The following is a 23,840-nucleotide window of genomic DNA, read 5'->3' as shown; positions in this document are numbered from 1 at the left end:
GGGGAGAAAGAGTCTCCTTCTGCTGTAATTTACAACCGGGTGTGAACTGTCAGAAATAATGGCAATAGGATAAAGAAACAGAATAACTCACCATCTATAGCAATCCTTTAAGTGGACCATAAAGAATATGAAATACTTAGGATGCTTAATAAGTGACAACAAATATATAAAGTTAACTTTAATTAAAGGGAATAATCTTCCCATACATATTACAGGTAGCATAAACCTCTTAAGAATGGCATGGCTCCTCAAGTTTTTGTATTTATCGGTAATACCAATTACCCCACCGAAGACATTGTTTAAAAAAGTATACTCTGTCATAAGACTTTATATGGGCAAATAAAATTCATAGAATAAAAATAACATTTTTACATCTTACTAAGTCTGAGGGTGGTTTTGACCTTCCAGACTTGGAATTGTATCAACTTGCTACTCAGAGCTTTACTTGCGACATATAGTTAAATGCACAAGCATTTCGCTACACTCGCATTAACATCTGCTAACCATGTGTATGTGACAAATAAAATTTGATTTGATTTAGTTAAATGCACGAAAGAGGAATAATGGGGTACATATTTAAGATGTTACATGCTTATTTTCAAAAGAGAAAGCCAAGAACATTCATTACATCATAGTTAAGAGCACCATAACAATATGGAAGAACATTTTTAGTTTTCTTCAAGAACCAATATCACTCCCTGGAAACACAACCTTATGGAACAAACCTTGGATAACTTTTCAGATTTCATCAACAGATTGGTCCACATGGAAAACTAAAAGCATAGAATTCGTAAATTACTTGGTAATACAAGTATATATATATTTTTATTTTTTTAACTAGGCAAGTCAGTTAAGAATAAATTATTTACAATGAAGGCCTACCCCAGCCAAACCCGGACGACGCTGGGCCAATTGTGCACCGCCCTATGGGACTCCCAATCACAGCCGGATGTGATACAGCCTGGATTCCAACCAGGGACTGTAGTGACACCTCTTGCACTGAGATGCAGTGCCTTAGGTGGCTGCGCCACTCGTGAGCAGTGGTAATAGGAAATACATTTAGTTCCACAACAGTTTAAAAAACGCTTTTGGATTGAGCAATGTAGATGTTTTCAAATACATCCAACTTAAAAGTTTTATATCACCGAATTTAGATTTGAAATCTTTTGGACATCAGAGCAATCTTGAGGAAATTCAATTTGATTCAGAAAAGGATATTCATATAATAGGTAATCTATACAAAACCTTGCAGAGAGCCTATCTAACTGACAACCTCTGAGAAAAAAATATAAACTATTGGAACTAAGATTTAAAAATAATTGATAAAAAATAAAAGTGGGGTGTGTCGAAGTGTTCCAAAAACCACGTTCAATCATGTTTCTTTGTTGTTGTAAGGCTCCATCTCTCTCTCATTCTCCCTCTCTCTTTCTGTCTCTCTCTTTCTCTCCCTCCTTTTCTCCCCCTATTGGTCATTAGTGTTATCCATGGCTGCTGAGCTAAGAGTGGAGGGAGACGAGAAGAGCAAAGCTGAGCCAGTCCGGTCAGTCTGTGTGAGTGGTGTAGGAGACTGAGACAGGATCCCATGTGGATCCCAATTTCCTTTTATAGTGCACTACATAGGGAATAGGATGCCATTTGGGACGCACACCGACAAGACAGTAACCAGGCTTTCCCTGTCTGCATCATCAATCCCCACTATGGATCAGTCTCTCAGATCTGGATAGGATACACACACACTACTCAGTTATTCTCCAGCTGCCATTGATCCATCCACCCATGCAAGGCAAGCTCATTTCATATAGAAATAACAGTTTCGTTAGAATTGAACTTCAAGGCTCCTGGATTAATGGGTATATCCCAGTCAGTATTAGCCACCACCGAGAGGTTCAAGTGATCTGATATGGTTCATTATCTCTCTTTCTCTCAATTCAAATTAAATTTCTATTTAAGGGGCTTTATTGGCTTGGGAAACATATGTTTACATTGCCAAAGCAAGTGAAATAGATAATAAAATGAACAGTATATATTACACTCACAAAAGTTCCAAAAGAATAAAGACATTTTAAAATGTCATATTATGTCTATATACAGTGTTGTAATGACGTGCAAATAGTTAAAGTACAAAAGGGAAAATAAATAAACATAAATATAGATTGTATTTACAATGGTGTTTCTTCTTCACTGGTTGCCATTTTCTTTTGGCAACAGGTCACAAATCGTGCTGCTGTGATTGCAAACTGTGTTATTTCTCCCAATAGATATGGGAGTTTATCAAAATTTGATTCGTTTTCAAATTCTTTGTGGGTCTGTGTAATCAGAGGGAAATAGTTGTTTCTAACATGGTCATACATTTGGCAGGAAGTTAGGAAGTGTAGGTCAGTTTCCACCTCATTTTGTGGGCAGTGTGCACATAGCCTGTCTTCTCTTGAGAGCCAGGTCTTTACATAGTCGAAGCCTTCTTTCATTTTGGGTCAGTCACAGTAGTCAGGTATTCTGTTTGGGGCCAAATAGCATTCTAGTTTGCTCTGTTTTTTAGTAAATTCTTTACAAATTCTCCTTCACCCCCCCCCCCCTCTCCTATTGATCACTAGCGTTATGCATGGCTGCTGAGCTAAGAGTGGAGAGAGATGAGAAGAGCAAAGCTTTCCCAGTCAGTCTGAGTGAGTGGTGTAGAAGACAGAGACGGCCCCAAGTGGCACCCTATTTCCTTTTATAGTGCACTACATAAGGAATAGGGTGCCATTTGGCACGCACACCAACAGACAGTAGCCAGGCTCTCTAATATAGAATTAACGGTTTCATTAAAATTGAACTTCACGGCTCCTGGATTAATGGGGGGTTTGCGATATTTCCCAGTCAGTATTAGCCTCCGCCGAGAGGTTCAAGTGATTTGACATGGTTCATTATCCTGGGTTTGGAGTGGCTTTTGGGGGGTTTAGTGCAGAGTGTGTGATAGTCTAAGGCTTGCGTCCCAAATGGCACGCTGTTCCCTATATGCTGCACTACTTTTGATCATCTCCGTATGGCACTTTAGGGCACTAGATAGGAAATAGGCCTAGGGTGCCATTTTGGACATAGATATAGTCGAAGGCTCCCTGCAGGATCTGGATCCAGCCAGATAGGCGAAGAGAGGAGAGAAAAGACGGGAGAGAGGAGGACTTGGGCTTACTTCAAACACAATGAGACAATGCTCAGCTTGAGCTCCAGAGTTTTCGGCTGTCTCTGTTTTGATTGCAGTTGGCTGAAGATTCATCATGGTTAATGTTACAGGACAGGTGCATGAGTAAGAGTTTGTATAAGTCTGTCGAGGTGAGTTGAATGCATTCTATCTGGGAGGTATTATAAAAAAGCCTCTCTGCTTTAAAAAAATATTTATTTAACTAGACAAGTCAGTTAAGATCAAGTTCTTATTTTCAATGAAGGCCTAGGAACAGTGGGTTAACTGCCTTGTTCAGGGCCAGATCGACAGATTTTTACCTTGTCAGCTTGGGGATTTGATCACTAGGCTACCTGCCACTCCTGCGTAGTATGGTTTGGGTTCAGAGCTGAATAGCTCCCCCAGGGTTGCACAATTCCGGTACATTTCCCAAAAGGTTTTCCAGAAATCCCAGTTGGAATATTCCTGGAATCAGGGGGTAATAAGCAGGATTTCCAAAAAATCTGCCAACCGGGATTTATGGAAAACCTGGGAATTTTGAGAAAGTTACAAGAATTGTGCATCCCATGCCAGGTCGCAATTGTAAATGAGAACTTGTTCTCAACTTGCCTACCTGGTTAAATAAAGGTGAAATAAATAAAAAATCCTTAAGCCCTCCCCATACTTTTGATGTGCTGCACATCTCTCACAGACTATAACCTCACCTCTTCATGCAAGTAACGTGTTGTCTCCGTCTGTTGCTGTCTAGTTGCTCTCTTGAGGTGTTGTTTGCCGTTGCACACTATAGGCATAACAATATCCTCTCTGCCAGCAACCACTGCATCCGAAACAGACAGAGAGAGTGAGAGGAGGAGGAAAAGGAGAAGTATAGTCTAGAGAGAATTATAAGGAAATGAATGGACAGGTTTTTTTTTTGATAAACAGTGTGCTACAGCCAGCTTGTTGAATGTTGGGGCTTTTCAAAATCCCAGCTGTTGTTTTGATCATTTCCTCTCTGCTTCGTTCCATCTCTTAGCCACTCAAACATGCACTGCATGGCTGGCTTTGAGATTGGCATGCCTTGGGTTTTAGACAATCAATTAGGTTCTGCATTTTCTGTGAGAGCTCTTCAGCCCGAGCACTACTTCAGCTGAGAGCGCAGTTAGCTAGCGTACTCTCTTGCAGTGGACAGTATCTGTTTACGGCTACGGGCTGTGTCCGAACTGGCACCATATTCCCTACAGTATATAGTGCACTTGACCAGTCAAAAGTAGTGCATTAAATAGGGACTAGGGTTCCATCTGGGACACACCCTGTGTTTCCAATGGTTGAGCTTTACTGTGTGGCGACAAACTCCTGAGGTAAAAGCAGGGGAAATTGTAATGGGTTTGGTCATTGGTAGAATGAGTTAAAGTGAAGTGAATTGAAGCTGTGAGAGGCTAGTAGGAAGGTATTAACACTCTAAAGCCCATGCCCCCCCCCCCCCCAGAACAGAGCTAAACCTATAGCTGAAGAGAAGGGGTGGAGAGCAAAATGAGACGGAGAGAGAGTAAGCAAATTTGAAACCAAATCCAAAGCGAACTAAATTCCTGCAGTGAGAAGAGAAATGTTCTTTAAAGCCTAGTCATCAGAAATCGGTAGCAACGACGGTAACTTTAGGCCCGTGGCGTTTTCAATCAACTCCCACTCAGACGCCATGATGCAGTAAATAATAGGACTAGAGTGGCTGTTGTGTGCTGTGTGGATCTCTTCCCAGCGATGACTGACACATGCACAGACACACACACTGGCAGTGGGTTGAGTTACACCACTACGCTGCAGCCATCCATAACAAAATGCTTGTTACGGGGAAATTTTCCAGGATTGGCTTCTAAATCTCACCATCACCATCACCACCAAGCCTCGCATCCCAAATGGCACCCTGTTCTCTCTTAATTTGGGACACAGGCCCAAAACCTGAGTACGGAGGGAGGGACTGCAGTGGCAGAGGAGAGAAGACGGATAGAAACAGGGGGATGAGAGAGAGACTAATAGCTGTAGATGGATCATGATGACATACAAGAGAAAGATGACCGATGTTGTGGAGCGCCGTCCTGTCTTTCTGCTGAGAGAGAATTATTCATCCCGGTAACACCCACATCCTTCGTCCTTTCTTCACAGTACACCCTGGATGGAGAGTCGTTGTGTCAGCCATACATTCTCAATAGGTTGCGACTACATTTTGAACACTACCAATCTTGGTTTCAAATACTATTTGAAGTATTTCAAATATTCTAAACGTTTGCTCTAGCCTGCCTGGAGTGGCAGGTGGGCGGGGTTTGCGTTTTTTAGACTAATCTATTGGTCCATTAAGCCAGGCAAGCTCAATCGCGCACAGATGAAGTATTTGAAATAATATCGAATAGTATTTGAACCTAGGTCTGAACACTACAAATAGTATGCATTGCCTGTGTATAACCCTACTCCCCGTGGAGATACACTGCTCCCCTCAGCTCAAATTAGACAGGAGATTTCTCTGTACAGTAGTGGTGTGTGAGAAGCGCACACACACCTCTCTCTCGCACTCTCTCGCTCCCACTCTTTTTGTCTCTTTCTCTCTCGCGCTCTTTCTGTCTTTCTGTCTTTCTTCTCTTTTCCTCTCCATTTTTCCCTCTTGTTGTGGCTTCAGCAGATGTGGCGTGACAACAGCCTGTGTAATAATCACGGTAGCTCAGGCAGCATCTGCAGCACTCGCCCCCCATTGACAACATATGAGAAACAGCCGTTTATCTTTCTATCTCTCGCTCTCTCTCTCTCTTCCTCTCCTCTCTTTCACTCTCTGCAGTCCTCAGCTACTCCGCTACATCGTACATGTCAGATTCCAGTTGGTTATCCTACCCCCTGTCTCGTAAAGCAGGCTAAGCAGAGCCAGATGGGCTGCGTCAGAATTCTAAACAGCTTTAATTCAGGTGAAGGGGCTCCGTCCCAAAGCGCACCTTATTCCCTATGTAGTGCACTACTTTTCCCCAAAATGTGTGACGTTTGGGATGCAGACACTGTGGCAATGACATGCCTGTCCCTTCCATGGCAATCATTCTCCTCGGAAATACTCTGAGCAAATAAATCAGCCATCCTTCAGTTTGGTGGAAACTCACTTTACAAGCTTTTCCATCACAAAAGTGTCGGAGCACTAAATGACTTTCCTTTGAAAGCTCCGTAACGGCATAAGCCGCGTTGACTGGAGAAGCCTGTAATGGAGAATAGAACGGCCAGCTGTTTGTCTGTTGTGTTGCGAGTAAGCTGCATGTCTTATCTGGGCATATGTTGCTATACAGAGATAGTGTGTTGAGATGCAGACCAGTGTTAGGAGGTGGCTTGCTCCCGCCATCTCTGGGTTGAGCTGGGTCAATGTCTGGAGCAGCAACCCCATTACTGCACATTAAAATAACTGTATAGTCACTGTCAGGATCTCACACACACACACACATGTAGCCCGTACACACACACAAACACACGCACAGGGAGCTATTGTAGATCAGGTTTATATACAGACAGAAAGATGATAGAGGGGCGGGGGAGAAAGGGAGGGAGATGGAGTGAGAGAAATAATGAGAGTGAGGGAAGGAAGGAGACAGAAAAAGGGAGAGCAAGAAAAAAAAGTAAAAATATGAGGGAGAGAGAGTGGTAGAGATGGAGGTGGGTCTAGAATGACTGGTGGAATGAGGGTTAGTCCAGGGGGAGATATTGATCAGCCCCCCCCCCCAACCTTCCCTACCACCTGATCCCCCATTAACTGCACCCAACGGAGGGGAAAATGAGAATCAATGTCCCTCCCAAATCTAGCTGGCTTAGGTCTTTAACATGAGGCAGAGCCCCGGGCCCTCGTCTCACTCCCACTAACCACACCATTAGTTTCACAGTCAATGCTACAAATTAGCTTTATTTTGCCGTGGCCTTGCTTGCGTCAGATCAATCCTATGATTTTGATTTTCCTTTAGCTCTTCTACTGACCTGCGAGAGGTCTGGTAGCAGGTAGATACAGGATGTAGAGGAAGTGCACCACCTTTGACCAGAGCCCTATGGACCTTGGTCAAAAATAGTACATGTTATAGAGGCTGGAGTTCCATTTGGGACTGTAGGGGATATCTGATAAGGAGCTTCGGGGCCTGGTCTAGCACTCTTGACGAAGGCATCTCATTGGGTGAGAGCCAGGGTGGAGCGGTGTGGTAAATGCACAACATATTCAAGTGTGTGTGCATGTGCTTCTACTCGCGCTATTGTTCATTCGTGCTTGGGATGGATGCACTGATATCGATTTGGCAACTTCAATTTTGTCTGCGAGCAAAACGGTACTGCATGTAATGCTGTCTACTGTCTTCCAAAGTCTTCATCTCAAATTAACCTTTGGCAAAATTAGGGCACTATATACACTGAGTATACCAAACATTAGGAACATCTTCCTAATATTGAGTTACACCCCACCTCTTTTAGCCCTCAGAACTGCCTCAATTTGTTGGGGCATGGACTCTACAAGGTGCTGAAAGTGTTCCACTGGGATTCTGGCCCATGTTGACTCCAATGCTTCCCACAGTTGTGTCAAGTTGGCTGGATGTCCTTTGGGTGGTTGGACCATTGTTGATACTATGGTTGAATATTTTCCCGGTATTTAACAAATGTTCCATCCCGAGAAGAAATCACTTTTATCCCGGGTAACCAGGTAGTTGTATTATGAGACTGGTCTGCAGCAGCAGGATACAAGTGGAATGTAGCAGTGTTAAGATGATATGGTTGTCAGATTCACTTTTTCAGTGGACATGGATGGTACTTTAATACAGTGCTCTGTGTGTGCTTTGGGGTTTGAACGGTGCGTTACAGGGTTGCCAGGTTACGAGTTAATGGTGTTTGCTCGTGCCCTCCTGGACTTCCAAACAAAGGGTTGCCAGGGACTACTGTGGATTATAGGGCTTGATAACATTTCCAGATCGATGGATTTATCTGTGGGTTTGTCATAGATTATGAGTGGGTTATCAGATTGTGAAGGCTGCACGTGAATTTAGATACGTAACGTGAAATCCTCTGATTTTCCCACATGTGAAATCATTTGGTTTTTCTGTAAGGGGTCTGTCGTAGTTCATCAGTGGGTTGCCCCAGTGTAAAGGCTGCGCTGTTGTTCTGTCATAGTTCAATCGAGTACAGGCCTAACTGAATGAACAACAGAGACATAATGCAATATGGAATAGTATTCATAGTTTGAGGTATGGCTTCGTCACAGAGGAATGCTCCTCGGCGCCCGATACTGTGTCGGGCAGCTGGCATCAACCCCCCCCCCCCCCCTGCTCGGGGAAAGGAGTTCCAATGACAGGCCTTAAGGTTACCATGCTGCTGGTCTTGGGGAGGTGGATGGCTTTTGACAACTGTTGCAGAAAAACAGCAAGTGAGAGAACACGGGGTAAGTTGACATATATATATATATACGTCCCAAGATGAACACCCGTTGGTTAAGAGAGAGGTTGAGAGGTGAACCATTGGTTGAGAGAAAGGACGAGTGAGCCCATAATGTTGGAACAGCAAGCGTGAGGAATGTATTATTGTGCGTAGAGGCTCTAAGTTAAATAGGTGAATTACATTCGTCGCGCATGGCTAATAGGAAAGAGGAGAAGAAACAAGACGCTGAAATGTTTGTATTGATTCCCACCATGCCCGTATGATAGAAAACAAAGAGAATTAGGTTCTGTTTTGTTAGGTTCTTCTTTTTCAGAGTAAATAACTCCCAGACAATAGAGAAGCTTGAATCAAGTTGAATTCTTCCCAAAGGTTCTGTACAGCTGTAATCAGACAACCCAACATTTGTCCCATCCAGATATTTATATCCCACTTAAGACACTCATTCTCTCCAATCCTTATATCTCAAGCTCAACAAGAAGAAGGTAACCAGATACGAAACCCTGATTACTCCCTTAAGGGGAACTGACCTCACCTCCTGACCTCAACCCCTCCTTCCACTAATCCACAAATGTCCATCTGTCTCCCAACTGCTCTACTCCCTTCCCCCAACACATTCCAACACAACTATCTGTCTTTCTACAGAGACCCAGTCTCTTTCTCCTTTGATGCTATGCGTCTTCCCTATCGTTTATTTAATATCTCAATGTTCAAAATGTCGAATCCAACAGTTTACTTGATGAAGTTAAATGAGCATTCAGACCAGCCACCCTGATTTGAACTTTCATAAACTACATTTCATCAGTGGGTTGCCAGAAGTAACTCACTGTTAGCCTGTCATAGTTCATCAGTGGGTTGCCAGAAGTAACTCACTGTTAGCCTGTTATAGTTCATCAGTGGGTTGCCAGAAGTAACTCACTGTTAGCCTGTTATAGTTCATCAGTGGGTTGCCAGAAGTAACTCACTGTTAGCCTGTCATAGTTCATCAGTGGGTTGCCAGAAGTAACTCACTGTTAGCCTGTCATAGTGGGTTGCCATATTGTTTTCTGTCGTAGTTCGTCCATGGGTTGCCAGGTTGGAGGTGGGTCGACCTTGCTCTGTAAAGCCCATAGAGAGCACTGTTGTCCAGGTTGTTAGGTTAGGACTCCCCTGCTGGCCCCACGGATTCCCTCACTCCCTGCGTGCGTGTGCGCAATTGTGGGTAAGTGCAGTGTACATGTGTAATGTATGCATCAGCTGTATCATCAAGTTCTGTGATATTTTCTCAGAAGGAGTCATTACCCAAAGAAACATATTGTACTTCTTCTTTCACATTGACTGTGGTAATGATTTAATAAAGCTACCCTCCACTGAACAGCTTAATAGAGGACAGTCTCTCTCACTCTCTCTCTTCGCGTGCTCTCTCTCGCTCTCTCTTTCTCTCCCTTTCCATCTTTGTGTGTTTGGCTAATCATCAAATAGATAATCCAATACTTTTGTATACTTTTTAACAAGTACTTCTGAAAGTAGCGCTCACAAGTCAAAAATGGCCCCCGGAAATTGTGTACTATGTCACATATGTGCAGATATGTGCACCACGTGATTGCTGTCTCTCTCCCACTCTGTTGCGTGTTCTTGGTATCTGTCACTCAAATGGTGAGGGACTGAAGCCCATTGGTTGAACTCAAATGGATAGGGGACTGGCCCACATGGGGGGGGGAATGGCGCAGCACAGGTTCCAGAAAAACAGTCGCTTTCAAACTAGGGGTTTTGTGGCTAACGGAGGTAAAACGGTATTTCTGCTTACAGATTATACATGTATGAACTACACATTGACACATCCAGCCCAAAGCGGGAGGTTTAAAAAATACTTAGTAGTCACCAAAGTTCCAGAGCATGTCTTTAATTACACCCAGTGATCCAAAAAGCTCTATTTCTCTCTGCTCAGCTAAACCAGTAGCCAGCATAAAACAAAGCTGCTCGAAACTCTTGTTTTAGTCTTTGTCTGTTATTTACGTGGACATTTCCTTTGTAGTTGGAATACCTGCTTTCTATTCCTCTGTCATATGAGTTGTAATGTTTGAAAAATCTGTGTTGTTATCTCACATAGTTTGTCAGCACCCTCTATTGGAATGGGCCATCATTACAGGCAAACGTGAACATCCTTAATGAGAATTGACCATGCTTGAATTGACCACTTGATTTCTCAGTCTTCGTTTATGCTTTTAGTGTTGTTTTGAAGTGATTTAGCATTATTGTGGTACGACGGCGTATGCGTTATGCGTTTTCTGTGGCCGTGACATACATGTAGTCTGGTGCAACAAAAAACCAGAGGGAGTGTGTCTAGATCCCAAAGACGAGTGTAAAACGCCACACATTAGAAAAGGTGGCGGGTGACCGACCTTGACTATTTACACACGAAACACGATTGTGTTCTGTGGAAAAGGTAGCCCACTCGAACGAACAAAGGTGTCTCTCTCCTCGCATCGTTTGATGACGTTTGCTGAAAGTCATAATGCACCGCGCTCCTCAAATATCAACGAGGCCTCTGAAAACAACATGTCGGGAGATTTGGCAGGAACATCTTTCTGAAAAGTGAATGAGTCTTAATGTCATGGCGTGTGCGTGGATTCGGGCAAATAAAATAGAGTTTTCACACAGTTTACAGTTGGCTGGCTGAGACTCTCTTTGTGAAAATGAATCAGCTTTCTCCACCCTCCGAGGCTGAGCCTCCTGAGGACACACACGCTATACCACCGACATGGCGCAGTACACAAGGTGCTCTGTGTGTGTTTATGCCCGAGGCATTATGTGTCCTGTGGATTGAAAAACCGAGGAACAGCGAGGTTGGAAATTAAGGAAATTACATCCTATTATATATATACTATTTTGGCATCAAAACTCACAATAGTCAATTTAGAGGTAATGTGAAGTACAGTGTTTTAATCAGTCTTTCCACTCATAATCCCCCGTGTCATTACTGTACAGCGTTCCCTAACCCATGTTTTAGTAGCCTGATTTGTGTGCCAGATCTGTTTTGTGTTCTCGCCAACTCCATTGATCTCATTGTCAAGTCAAACATGGCAAGGAGCTGGTATGATAGCACAAACTGACTGGCCCTCGGGCTGTTTTACTGATACAGTGCCAACAGAAAGTCTACACCCCCTTGAACCTTTTTTTTCTCTTCATTTTGTTGCTTTACAAAGTGTGATTCAAATTGATTTCATTGTCAGTTCTTTTGTCAACGATCTACCCAGAATATTCTGCAATGTCAGAGTGGAAGAACATTTTTACTTGAGGAAAAAAAAAAGGGATGAAAATGAAACCCTAATACACCTTGATTAGATAAGTATCAGCACCTGGAGTTGATGCGTGCTAGAAACACCTTTGGCTGCGATTACAGCTGTGAGTATTTTCGGGTCTCATAAGAGCTTTGCACACGTGTAATATTTGCACATGATTATTTTCAAAATTCTTCCAGCTCTGTCAAGATGTTGGGTACCATGGCTAGACAGAAAGTCTAGCCATAGATTTATCTTCTTGCCAAGCAGATTTAAGTCAAAACTGTTAACTTGGCTACTCAGGAACATTCCCTGTATTTTTGGTAAGCAACTCTAGTGTAGATGTGGTTTTGTGTTGTAGGTTGTTGTCCTGCTGAACGGTGAATTCCTCTCCCAGTGTCTGGTGGAAAGTAGACTGAAGCAGGTTTGATTTTAGCCTGTGCTTAGCTCCATCCCGTTTCTTTTTATCCTGAAAAACTCCCCAGTCTTTACCGATGTCAAGCATACCCATACTATGATGCTGCCACCAACACGCTTGAGAATACGGAGGCAGCTACTCAGTGATGTGTTGGATTTTCCCCAACAAGGCTTTGCTTTTAGGCCAAAAAGTGCATTCCTTTGCCGTGTTTTTTTTTTGCAGTATTACTTTAGTGCCTTGTTGCATACATATGCATGTTTTGGAATATTTTCATTCTGAATATTTGTATTCTTCTTTTCACTCGGTCATTTAGGCCATTATTGTGGAGTCACTGCAATGTTGTTTCCGTCCTCTCCTGCAGCTCAGCTCAGAAGGACGACTGCCTCTTCGATGTGTCTGGGTGGTTTAATACATCATCCACAGCACATTTATTCACTTGACCATGCTTTAAGATCTATGCAATGTCTGATTTATTATAGATACCCATCTACCAATCACTGCCCTTCTTTATGAGGCTTTCGAGAGAAAAAAAACCTGGTCGTTGTAGTTGAATCCAGCACAGATTCAGGGACCTTCCTGATGTCGTATGTATGAGGAAGGGGTAGTCATGTCAACCCCTATTGTTTCACACAGAGTGAGTCCATACAACTTATTAACATTTTTTAAAATTTTACTTCTGAACTAATTTAGGCTTGCCTAAACAAACGGGGTGAATACTTATGCAATGACCTACATTGTAGATAATAATTTTTTTAATTAATTTGTAAAAATGTGTCGAATGTTCTTTTCACTTTGACATTCTGGATTATTTTGTGTCGAGCAATAGCAAAAAAAATCCACTTTGAAACATAAAGATGTTCAAGGGGGTATGGACTTTCTATTGCCTAGTCATTGTTGAACACCCCAAGAGCAAGCCATGTTGTATAATTGCACCGTAACTACAGTAGCAGTCCAAGGTTTGGACACATCTACTCATTCAAGGGTTTTTCTTTATTTTTGTCTGTTTTCTGCATTGTAGAATAATAGTGAAGACATCAAAACTCTAAAATAACACATATGGAATCAAACTGGCTCTCACGAGGACCGCCACAGGAAAGGAAGACCCAGAGTTACCTCTGCTGCACAGGATAAGTTCACACAGTTATGTCATAGTTTTGATGTCTTCATTATTATTCTACAATGTTGAAAATAGTAAAAATAAAGAAAAACTCTGGAATGAGTAGGTGTGTGCAAACTTTTGACTGGTACTGTAGCTCTGCGCCCCCTAATGGTACCATTTTACTTACATAGTGCACTAAGTTTGACCTCTTCCCTGTGGTCCCTGGTGAAAGTAATGCACTATATAGGGACAAGGGTGCCATTTGTGACACAGACAGTGACTGGGTTTTATGTAGCATCACCGCTTCGACTATGTGATTAAAGCTGAACAGTTCTAGTTTCAGATTGTACAGTTTCACTGTGGCGCGCACACACACACACACACACACACACACACACACACACACACACACACACACACACACACACCACGGAGCTAGCTGGCAGAACAGGGTACGCCAGGGGTGGGGTAACAAGGATGGGGGGTGTTGAGGAGAGATGGCGGGGGTAGAGAGATTAATTAGCTCACCCTGTCATGCTAGTGATTAAGCCGTTATGAAGGTGATGTGCTCAGTGCGTTGCTTAGATTGGCTCCGGTTCTGTTAACAATGACATGACATTAGAGCTGTGGGTCACAGAGTACTGCACAGTTTGCTGTGCAGTAATTGTAGAACACTGCATCATTAGGCTCCGTCTTCCCTATGTCTTGCACTGCTCTACTGTCAAAAGGAAAACTTGTATCTCCACAATTGAAACTGTTCAGTAAATGGATAACTGTCATATTTTTACTATTACATACAATTACGAAACTTCAGCAGCTAATTTGAATACATGTTCTTGTTCCTAGAGTCATGAATGTTCGGAGGGATTTGAGGGGAGTTACTGCTTTAAATTCACGTTTAAAAAAAAGCAATGATAGCCTTGAGTTGTCTGGAATAATGTAATTCAAAGCAATCTTTTTGATAGCACCCGGCTATAGATATTGTTTTGATGAATTACTATGACATTTTCTATGATATCAAGAGATTTTCTTCAGTTTGTCAATGATGGTTCAGTATTTTGTCTTCACAGGAATGTGACGGTTTCAATAAGGGAGATGTTCATGATATAAGTGGTCTGTGCCAAGCCTATGGTCTAGACACATTATACTCCTACCACCAGAGAGATTACGCTCTCGAACAATGCCCTCGAACAATTCAGGCTGTTCTGGAGACAAGGGGAGTCCGACACGGTGCTAGATGGGTGTACCTAATAAACCAAGCCTATAGTCTAGACACATTATACTCCCACCACCAGAGAGATTACTGTCTCAGTCAAGAAGAAAAAAAGTATGCAAGGAGAGTGTAATTCCACTTTCAATAAAATAAGAAGACATAACCGTTCTGATAAATGATACTTTGTAATGATTTCTCCTCCTGATAAGAAGCAATGTTTTTGGTAGGCCTTATTTACCCTTTGCAGTAGTATACCACCATCCATCCACCCAGCCAGCCAGCTAGGGGCTTCTAAACTCATATTCAAAAGCTGCTGCTTGTTCATCATACTGTCCATATGAATAATGACTGAGGCTCTTCCAGCCTCCCCTCCAGTTCTCCCCTCTTCCTTCAGCTGTGTGTTTGACTAAAGCCTAAGCTTTGAACTAATTCACATTTGCTTTTGTAGGTAATACGTGCTTATGAGGCAAAGTCCCATTGATGAACATTACATGCAACAGTATTATTATTTTTCTCATTTGGCTCTGGTCAAAAGTAGTGCACTAAATAGGGAATAGGGTGTCATTTTGGGTCGAAGCACTGACTGCACAGCTAAAAAATACCACACCAGATTAACAAAACTGTCACGTGTTTTTCCAGTACAAGATAAAACAATTTTACAGTTGAAGTTGGAAGTTTACATACACCGTAGCCAAATACATTTCAACTCAGTTCAACTCAACTCACAATTCCTGACATTTAATCCTAGTAAAGATTCCCTGTCTTAGGTCAGTTAGGATCACCACTTTATTTTAAGAATGTGAAATGGTAGAATAATAGTAGAGAGAATTATTTATTTCAGCTTTTATTTCTGTCATCACATTCCCAGTGGGTCAGAAGTTTACGTACACTCAATTAGTATTTGGTAGCATTGCCTTTAAATTGTTTAACTTGGGTCAAACGTTTTGGGTAGCCTTCCACAAGCTTTCACACACTTTTTCAGTTCTGCCCACACATTTTCTATAGGATTGAGGTCAGGGCGTTGTGATGGCCACTCAAATACCTTGACTTTGTTGTCCTTAAGCCATTTTGCCACAACTTTGGAAGTATTGCTTCGGGTCATTGTCCATTTGGAAGACCCATTTGCGACCAAGCTTTAACTTCCTGACTGATGACTTGAGATGTTGCTTCAATATATCCACATCATTTTCTCCCTCATGATGCCATCTATTTTGTGAATTGCACCAGTCCCTCCTGCAGCAAAGCACCCCCACAACATGATGCTGCCACCCCGTGCTTCATGGTCGGGATGGTGTTCTTCGGCTTGCAAGCCTCCCCCTTTTTCCTCCAAACATAACGATGGTCATTATGGCCAAACAGTTCTATTTTTGTTTCATCAGACCAGAGGACATTTCTCCAAAAAGTATGATATTTGTCCCCATGTGCAGTTGCAAACCATATTCTGGCTTTTTTATGGCGGTTTTGGAGCAGTGGCTTCTTCCTTGCTGAGCGGCCTTTCAGGTTATGTGGCTATAGGACTCGTTTTACTGTGGATATAGATACTTTTGTACCTGTTTCCTCCAGCATCTTCACAAGGTCCTTTGCTGTTGTTCTGGGATTGATTTGCACTTTTCGCACCAAAGTATGTTCATCTCTAGGAGACAGAATGCGTCTCCTTCCTGAGCGGTATGACGGCTGCGTGGTGCCATGGTGTTTATACTTGCATACTATTGTTTGTACAGATGAACATGGTACCTTCAGGCATTTGGAAATTGCTCCGAAGGATGAACCAGACTTGTGGAGGTCTACAATTGTTTTTCTGATGTCTTCGCTGATTTTCTTATGATGTCAAGCAAAGAAGCGCTGAGTTTGAAGGTAGGACTTGAAATACATTCACAGGTAAACCTCCAATTGACTCAAATTATGTCAATTAGCATATCAGAAGTTTCTAAAGCCATGACATCATTTTCTGACATTTTCCAAGCTGTTTACAGGCACAGTCAACTTAGTGTATGTAAACTTCTGACCAACTGGAATTGTGATACAATGAATTATACATTAAATAATCTGTCTGTAAACAATTATTGGAAAAAATACTGGTGTCATGCACAAAGTAGATGAGGACATTAACCGACTTGCCAAAACTATAGTTTGTGAACAAGAAATTTGTGTGTGGTTGAAAAATGAGTTTTAATGACTCCAACCTAAGTGTATGTAAATTTACGACTTCAACTGTATATAAAAAAGGCAAAAACATAAAACAAGTCATCTGAAATATCTTAATTTAAATACCTAACATTGAATTCCCTCTTTACATCGTTATTTTACCTTTTTTACCATCTATGTTGAATTCCCTCTGGAAAAACATGGTGGAGGTATAAATAATAGCATATTCCTGCTCAGTCCTGAATAGTTCAGAGACAGAAGATACATAGTCTGGTAGTAATTGGCGACCTTGCAGTGATTTAAGCTTATGCTCCAGTTGTCTGCATTCCTCTGAATGTCAAGCTTGGCCCATTGTGTAATGCTAACTGGATGTGCGAGTGTGTGTGGCTGGCTAAAGGCTACATGGCACAGATTCTCACTCAACTCCAACACACTCCCTGTGGTGCACCACAGTCCCTCCCCCTGGTTATTTTACCCTGCGATGCCTGGCTGGCTACTGATGACCTTATGTGTTGTACTAGTATCCTTATTCAACTGTGGTAAAGGGCGTGGTATCCATACTGAGTGTACAGACAATGTGTTTGTCCCAAATGGCACCCTATTCCCTAGTCCCTATGGGGCCCCGGTCAAAAGTAGTGCACTATATAGGGAATAGCGTGCTTTTTGGGATCCAGACATTGTCAAGGACAGGTGACATCTGTCTGTCTTTTCAGGATGTATGATGTCATCCTATATGTAACTACAACTGCCTCTGACTGTTTTCGAATATTGCTGCTGAATCATGCGAGTCACATCTAGGGCCGTGGCGAAATTTCGTCAGCCGGTAATTGTCAAGCAAATAACTGTCTGTCTCACGGTAATTGACTGTTAATTAACATACACACATTTAGCATCTCCTGCCTTCTGCACACAGTCTAATAAATCCATGTAATATAGCCTACACCATCACAATAAATCCATTATTTATTTTAGACAGGTCTAAAGAAGCATGATATGAAGAAAATGTAGTCTATTTCGGAAGAACAGAATGGCATACTCGGACTTGTCCTTATGTTAGGTTCTGTTTGAGCACTTTTCAAAGAAATGGGTATTCCAAATGCTTAATTTAGAGTTATTAATTTAACTTTAGTTTTTCTACAAATGTTGGGCTATATATTTTGATTTTTAATACAATGTATGGCTGCATGATGAGACTAATGATTTGAAAAAAAGTTGCTTCGAAAGGCATGAGCTCTGCGTTGTTTTTTTTGCGCAGGCTGTACGCACTCCAATAGTCTCTCATTCACAATTCTACAAGCACTTGATAATGTATCCCCTTTGTGGCTGTAATGCACCCTTAACAAATCCGTGCCTTTTTCAGCCCTGAGTGTGCTGCGCAATCCGAAGCGTCTCTCACTCACACAGATCTCCGTCATGTGGTTGGGTCTTTCTCACAGGCTACAAGTGAAGACAGACACATCAGGGACGTAACTGCGCGCTTCCTTATCCAATTCCAAGGTGCATATTGAAGATATTGGATGAACTATCCACAATTACTTTTCGTCAGCCAACGAGATGAGTAGGCCTAACAGCAAAAGCACTAGCCTATGTCAATCTACTATCCCCAGAGTACAAAAGTCAACCTATTCTGTGAGAGAAATAAATATTCCAAACCGTCTGGGACAGTTCTGGGATACAATAGATCCCAAATTAATACAACCACTAGCATCCCAAAAATGTCTTCACATTATAAGCGCAGCAATGCGCACATGGTAGTAGGCTATAAGCGTGAATGTTCCATTAGCGGAAAACACCATTAATAATAAATGCAAATATGCATGTAATGCTTTTATTATAAAGGTGCATTTTTATGGTGAAAATGATCTTCCCCAAACTTGAAACTCGCTCTGCTTATGTATGCCAGTTAGGCTCTACGCCCCTTGTGAAGCGGATTCATGTGCTTAATTTTAAGAAGTTATTTGGCCACTTTAGTTGTGATACAAACCTTATTAAAACTTATAGGCCTATGGGCTAGGATACATGAGGTGTGCGACTATATGATTTCAACAGGTCGCAAAAAAAGTAATTGTTTCTTATGCTGGGCATCATTCACAATTGATAATATATAATTCACAAGTGAGGGGCTAATATTGTCACCCATCAGACTATTCTTGATTGAATCATGTCTTTACATATAATAAATAATATATGTGTGACATTTGTTGTGATTTAGAATGGACCATTATCATGCACCTGTATCAAAACGGGCAGCAGGAAATAATACATGTCATCTATGCATTTAAATAGCGAATTGAGGACGCTTTTCCCCGTGGTTTATTTTCATGCCAGCCAGGTAGGCTATACTCCTGTTGTAAATATAAAAAATGTGCTTAATATTCGGAAAGTTGAGAAATAAATATAGTAGACCTAGTCTATAGAAAGCTGATGGGATCCTCTTTTTAGTAGAGGACATCACTCTGTTTTCTCCCGTAAATTGCATAGGCCGTAGAAATGTTGGGCAACATGAGCTGATGGGCTCTCATGAGGTGTTCGACTAGATTTTTAAAGACATTTGCATTGATGTCAGAGTGATTAGAGGGACAATAGTAGAGTGCTGAGTACCATGCAGTTAGTACGTTTGGTAGGCTACTAATGACCATCAGCAGCATCAGAGCTTGGAGAAGCCTAATTACCATGACCACTGGTGTGGTGAGGGTGTGTGAGGACTGGAGCTGTGGAGCGGCAGGGTGTGGAGGATAACCAAGTGGTACGACCCAGTCAGGGCACCATGGGGTAAGTTTGAAGGCTTTACACTAGGTTTGGGGTGGTTGTGTGTGTGTGTGTGTGTGTGTGTGTGTGTGTGTGTGTGTGTGTGTGTGTGTGTGTGTGTGTGTGTGTGTGTGTGTGTGTGTGTGCGTATACGGGTGATTTAGAGTGTAATACGGTGCAGCCCACGGTAATTACCGAACCACCGTTGACCCTGTGCCCGCTGGCCATCACTCAGCGGCCTGTTGCCATGGACATGGCTGCTCCGACACCTCTTAATGAGGTGGGATCGTCTGCGTGTGATTTACCATTAACATCCATCAGAATGGCGAACACGTATGTACAGCAGCTCACAGATCCATGTCGGCCCCATTTCTCCTTATTGCTTTTAAATTACACATTATGACTGAGTTCATGTGGATTCATCAATTTTTCCCTCATGATGCCCATGAGTTTGACATGAATAATATAAGCAATTTATCATGGATTTTGACTTTAAGATCAGTATCTTTATTCATGGGAATATGTAGATGGAAATAGCCTGCTGATTTATCCAGATAATGTCTGCCTCCCAAATGGCGTCCTATTCCCTATTTAGTGCACTACTTTTGACCAGAGTCCTATGGGTCCTGGTCAAAAGTAGTGTACTAAATAGGGAAAAGGGTGCCATTTGGCAGCCCTGGTCAAAAGTGGTGCACTATTTGGGGAATAGGTGGCCATTTAGGACGGGCTCAATCTCGTCCAGGCGTCTGTGTTTACCATGATGTCATATTGTTGTTTTGTTTATTGCTGGCTGTTTACCGGGCGGCTGTCATTATGCAGTAATCTGAGCCCATGTTTATGGAGGAATTGACGTTAAGACAGGGACTTGTTCACTACTAATCCCTCAGACTCATCTCAACATGCTACTCTCCTCTCGGAACCAACCTTAATGGTACCTTGTCGGTTCGCCAAATGGCACCCTATTCCCTAATTAGTGCGCTACTTTTGACCAGAGCCCTATGAGAAAGAAATAAAGAAAAATAATAATACTATTGCATGTAATGTTCATCAATGGGACTTTGCCTAATAAGCGCGTATTACCTACAAAAGCAAATGTGAATTTGTTCAAAGCTTAGGCTTTAGTCAAACACACAGCTGAAGGAAGAGGGGAGAACTGTAGGGGAGGCTGGAAGAGCCTCAGTCATTATTCATATGGACAGTATGATGAACAAGCAGCAGCTTTTGAATATGAGTTTAGAAGCCCCTAGCTGGCTGGCTGGGTGGATGGATGGTGGTATACTACTACAGAGGGTAAATAAGGCCTACCAAAACCATCGCTTCTTATCAGGAGGAGAAATCATTACAAAGTATCGTTTATCAGAACAGTTATGTCTTCTTATTTCTTGAAAGTGGAATTACACTCTCCTTGCATACTTCTTTTCTTCTTGATTGAGAGGATAATGTGTCTAGACTATACGCTTGGTTTATTAGGTACACCCCATCTAGCATCATGTCGGACCCCCCTTTACCTCCAGAACAGCCTGAATTCTTCAGGGGGAATTCTACAAGGTGTCGGAAACGTTCCACAGGGATGTTGGTCCATGCTGATGCAATGGCATCACGCAGTTGCTGCCGATTGGATGGCGGTACATTCATGCTGCTAACAGCCCGTTCCATCTCTTCCCAGACATGATCTATTGGGTTGAGGTCTGGGGACGACACAGACCACTCAAGTAAACTGAACTCGCTGTCATGTTCCAGGTGATGTTTTTCCACTCGCGTGCCCACTGGAGCCACTTCTTCTAGTTTTTAGCTGATTGGAGTGGAACCCTGCTGCAATAGCCCATCGCTGACAAGGATCGATGAGTTGTGCCTTCCGAGATGCCGTTCTTCACACCACTGTTGTACTGCGCCGTTATTTGTCTGATGGTGGCCTGCCTGTTAGCTTGCATGATTCTTGCCATTCTCCTTTCAACTCTCTCATCAACAAGCAGTTTTTTCGCCCACAGGACTGCCGCTGACTGGATGTTTTTAGTTTGTTGCACCATTCTCGGTTAACCCTCGGCATTGTCGTGCGTACAAAACCCAGGAGGCCGGCCGCTTCTGAGGTACTGGATCCGGCCCCTGGCACCGACGATCATACCGCGCTCAGAGTCGCATAGGACACTCTTTTTTCCCATTCTAACATTCAATCGAACAGTAACTGAATGCCTCAATGCCTGTCTGCCTGCTTTATATAGCAAGCCACGGCCACGTGAACCACTGTCTGTAGGAGTGATCCATTTTCGTGAACAGGCTGGTGTCCCTAATAAACTGACCGACGAGTGCCATTCCATACTTAATATGGTCCAACCCCAGCTAGAACTAAAGGAAGAGGAAAATGTGGAGTCTGCACTGAACTATGACTCATCCATACGGCCACTACTTGCCCTACTTTGACCCCTATCCCCTATTCCCATGTTGGATGCAGACAGTCTTTAACCGTACTGTAAGGTGTACTGTAGACCAGGTTTTTTTTTTATACGAGAGTGTGTCTTGCTCCAATGCTGTACCTGTCTTTGATGTATGGTTCCTCTGCGGAGACTATAACTATAAGCTCAGTAACAGGGTAGAACCCAGTCTCTATGTGGACACACAGTGTCAACCGTCTCTCTACATAGAAGGGGACACACACCCTCAACCTTCTCTCTATTGTGGACATTATCAACCTGGTTTACAGAGGTGGACACAAACACACTCAACCCACCTTCTATGTGGACATTTACTATCAACCTGCTTTTTACATTGAGACGAATAAAAAGCACAGCCGATCACGTTCTTCTGTAAGCTACATTTGTTTTGAGGCAGAATTGGCATCACACTAAAGATTAGGCTACAGTATCAGGGGAGAGTATCCAACTTCTGCTGCTGCTGTTGAGCTGTCCTCTTTTCGTTTCCCTGGGGAATAATTAAAATGTGACACACCACAGAATCGTTTCTTAACTAAGCTAAGTTCTAAAGAGAGACTGGATAAATAACCCTGCTGCTCTTTGTTTCTGTAGCGTGCTCTTTGTTTCTGACTTCTGTGAAAACACACACACACACACACAAAGACACACGCACACACACTGCTCCAAAGTTTCCCCAGAGAGTGGGGTCGTAATGAAGTTTAAAAGACTCCCAGTAGTCATAATAACAGAGCTATTCTATGGGAGGGTATGTTTCCAAATTAATCTCTGGATAGCTAAAGAAAACCGTTTGAAGTTTCCTCTGTCTTTTGCTTGGTTTTGTTACTTTTAATTTATGTTTTTTTGGTCCTCACTATGCATCGTTGATACGTTTAATTCATTCACTGTATTTCTGTGTCCTTTGTTGTGTTTTGAAGAACTAATGTGACATTTTAAGAGGTGCATGGCTGTTAAGAGTTCACGCCCCTACAAACCCTCTTCGCAGTTCTTGAACATGGCCTTCACTTAAATCACTGAATGCTAAAGGGGCAATCTGGGATTGGGTGATCACTTTGCTGTCCCTTTAAAGATGCACAATGCAGAAATCGTTCAGCCGTGTTCTGGTTGCTAAAATTCTAATAGTAAGCCTAATTTCACTTTATGTGAGAAAACAAGCAAGTATAGTATAGAGAATTATTGTACCATCTAAACTGCTGTGAAACAAACATATTTTACACAACCAAAACTATTGTGTTTGAAGCTGTTTGACACTTGTGTACAAAACTGAATGTAAAAGAAGCAAAAACGAGAAAGAAAACAAGAAAAAAAACGCGAAGCATAGAAATAGGCCATATAGAACATATCTGCCGCTTCTTATACTTGCTTTCAATGAGAATGACAGATCTCTAACTTTTTTTGGGTCGCCCAAAAAGATACATATTGCAGCTTTAATATATCAGATATTGATATATCAGAGTTGATATTGAAACTGATGTTGTCACTGCCGTCTCTGTGAAGATCAAATCAAATCAAATGTATTTATATAGCCCTTAGTACATCAGCTGATATCTCAAAGGGCTGGACAGAAACCCAGCCTAAAACCCCAAACAGCAAGCAATGCAGGTGTAGAAGCACGTGAAGAGGTTTGTCGAGCTTGCTGAGGCCTACTAATAGTGTAGTATGCTTCTCCTAGCAGTATGCCAGATCGCGTGCTGCGCTGATTGCCTATATGCTTTTGATCCAGGGGGTGTGTGAGCGACTACGACTCAGTTTATTGAGACACAGCACATCTCAGTACCTTATTATAGATCTGTGATTTGTGCGTGTGTGCGCGTCACTGTGGGACTCATTATTCTGTGAATGAAAACGTGTGTGTGCGTGTGTGCGTTTGTGTGTGTTTGTGGTAGAGGAGAGTTTTTTTTACCTATTATTTACCTAGGCAAGTAAGTTAAGAACAAATTATTATTTACAATGACGGCCTACCCCTGCCAAACC

At 42.4% G+C, this 23,840-nt stretch overlaps 1 protein-coding gene across 4 annotated transcripts in view; it reads left to right on the top strand.

Annotated features, from left to right (window-relative positions):
* Window positions 1-23,840, top strand: part of myripb (myosin VIIA and Rab interacting protein b) — a 172,090-nt gene that overhangs the window by 44,775 nt on the left and 103,475 nt on the right. Inside the window, exon 1 of one of the 4 annotated variants that reach the window (XM_090199850.1) lies at window positions 11,805-11,941. The exons of the other annotated variants lie outside the window; for them this stretch is intronic. The gene's annotated coding sequence lies outside the window, so the exon portion shown is untranslated. Of the gene's footprint in view, window positions 1-11,804; window positions 11,942-23,840 lie in introns of those variants that run through there. 4 annotated transcript variants of the gene reach the window in all.

This window comes from Oncorhynchus mykiss, chromosome 15, assembly GCF_057628025.1.
Source record: "Oncorhynchus mykiss isolate SJ-2025 chromosome 15, ASM5762802v1, whole genome shotgun sequence".
NCBI classification, from domain to species: Eukaryota; Metazoa; Chordata; class Actinopteri; order Salmoniformes; family Salmonidae; genus Oncorhynchus; species Oncorhynchus mykiss.
The sequence above is the reverse complement of the archived record's forward strand: the minus strand, read 5'-3'. Positions and strand labels throughout refer to the sequence as shown.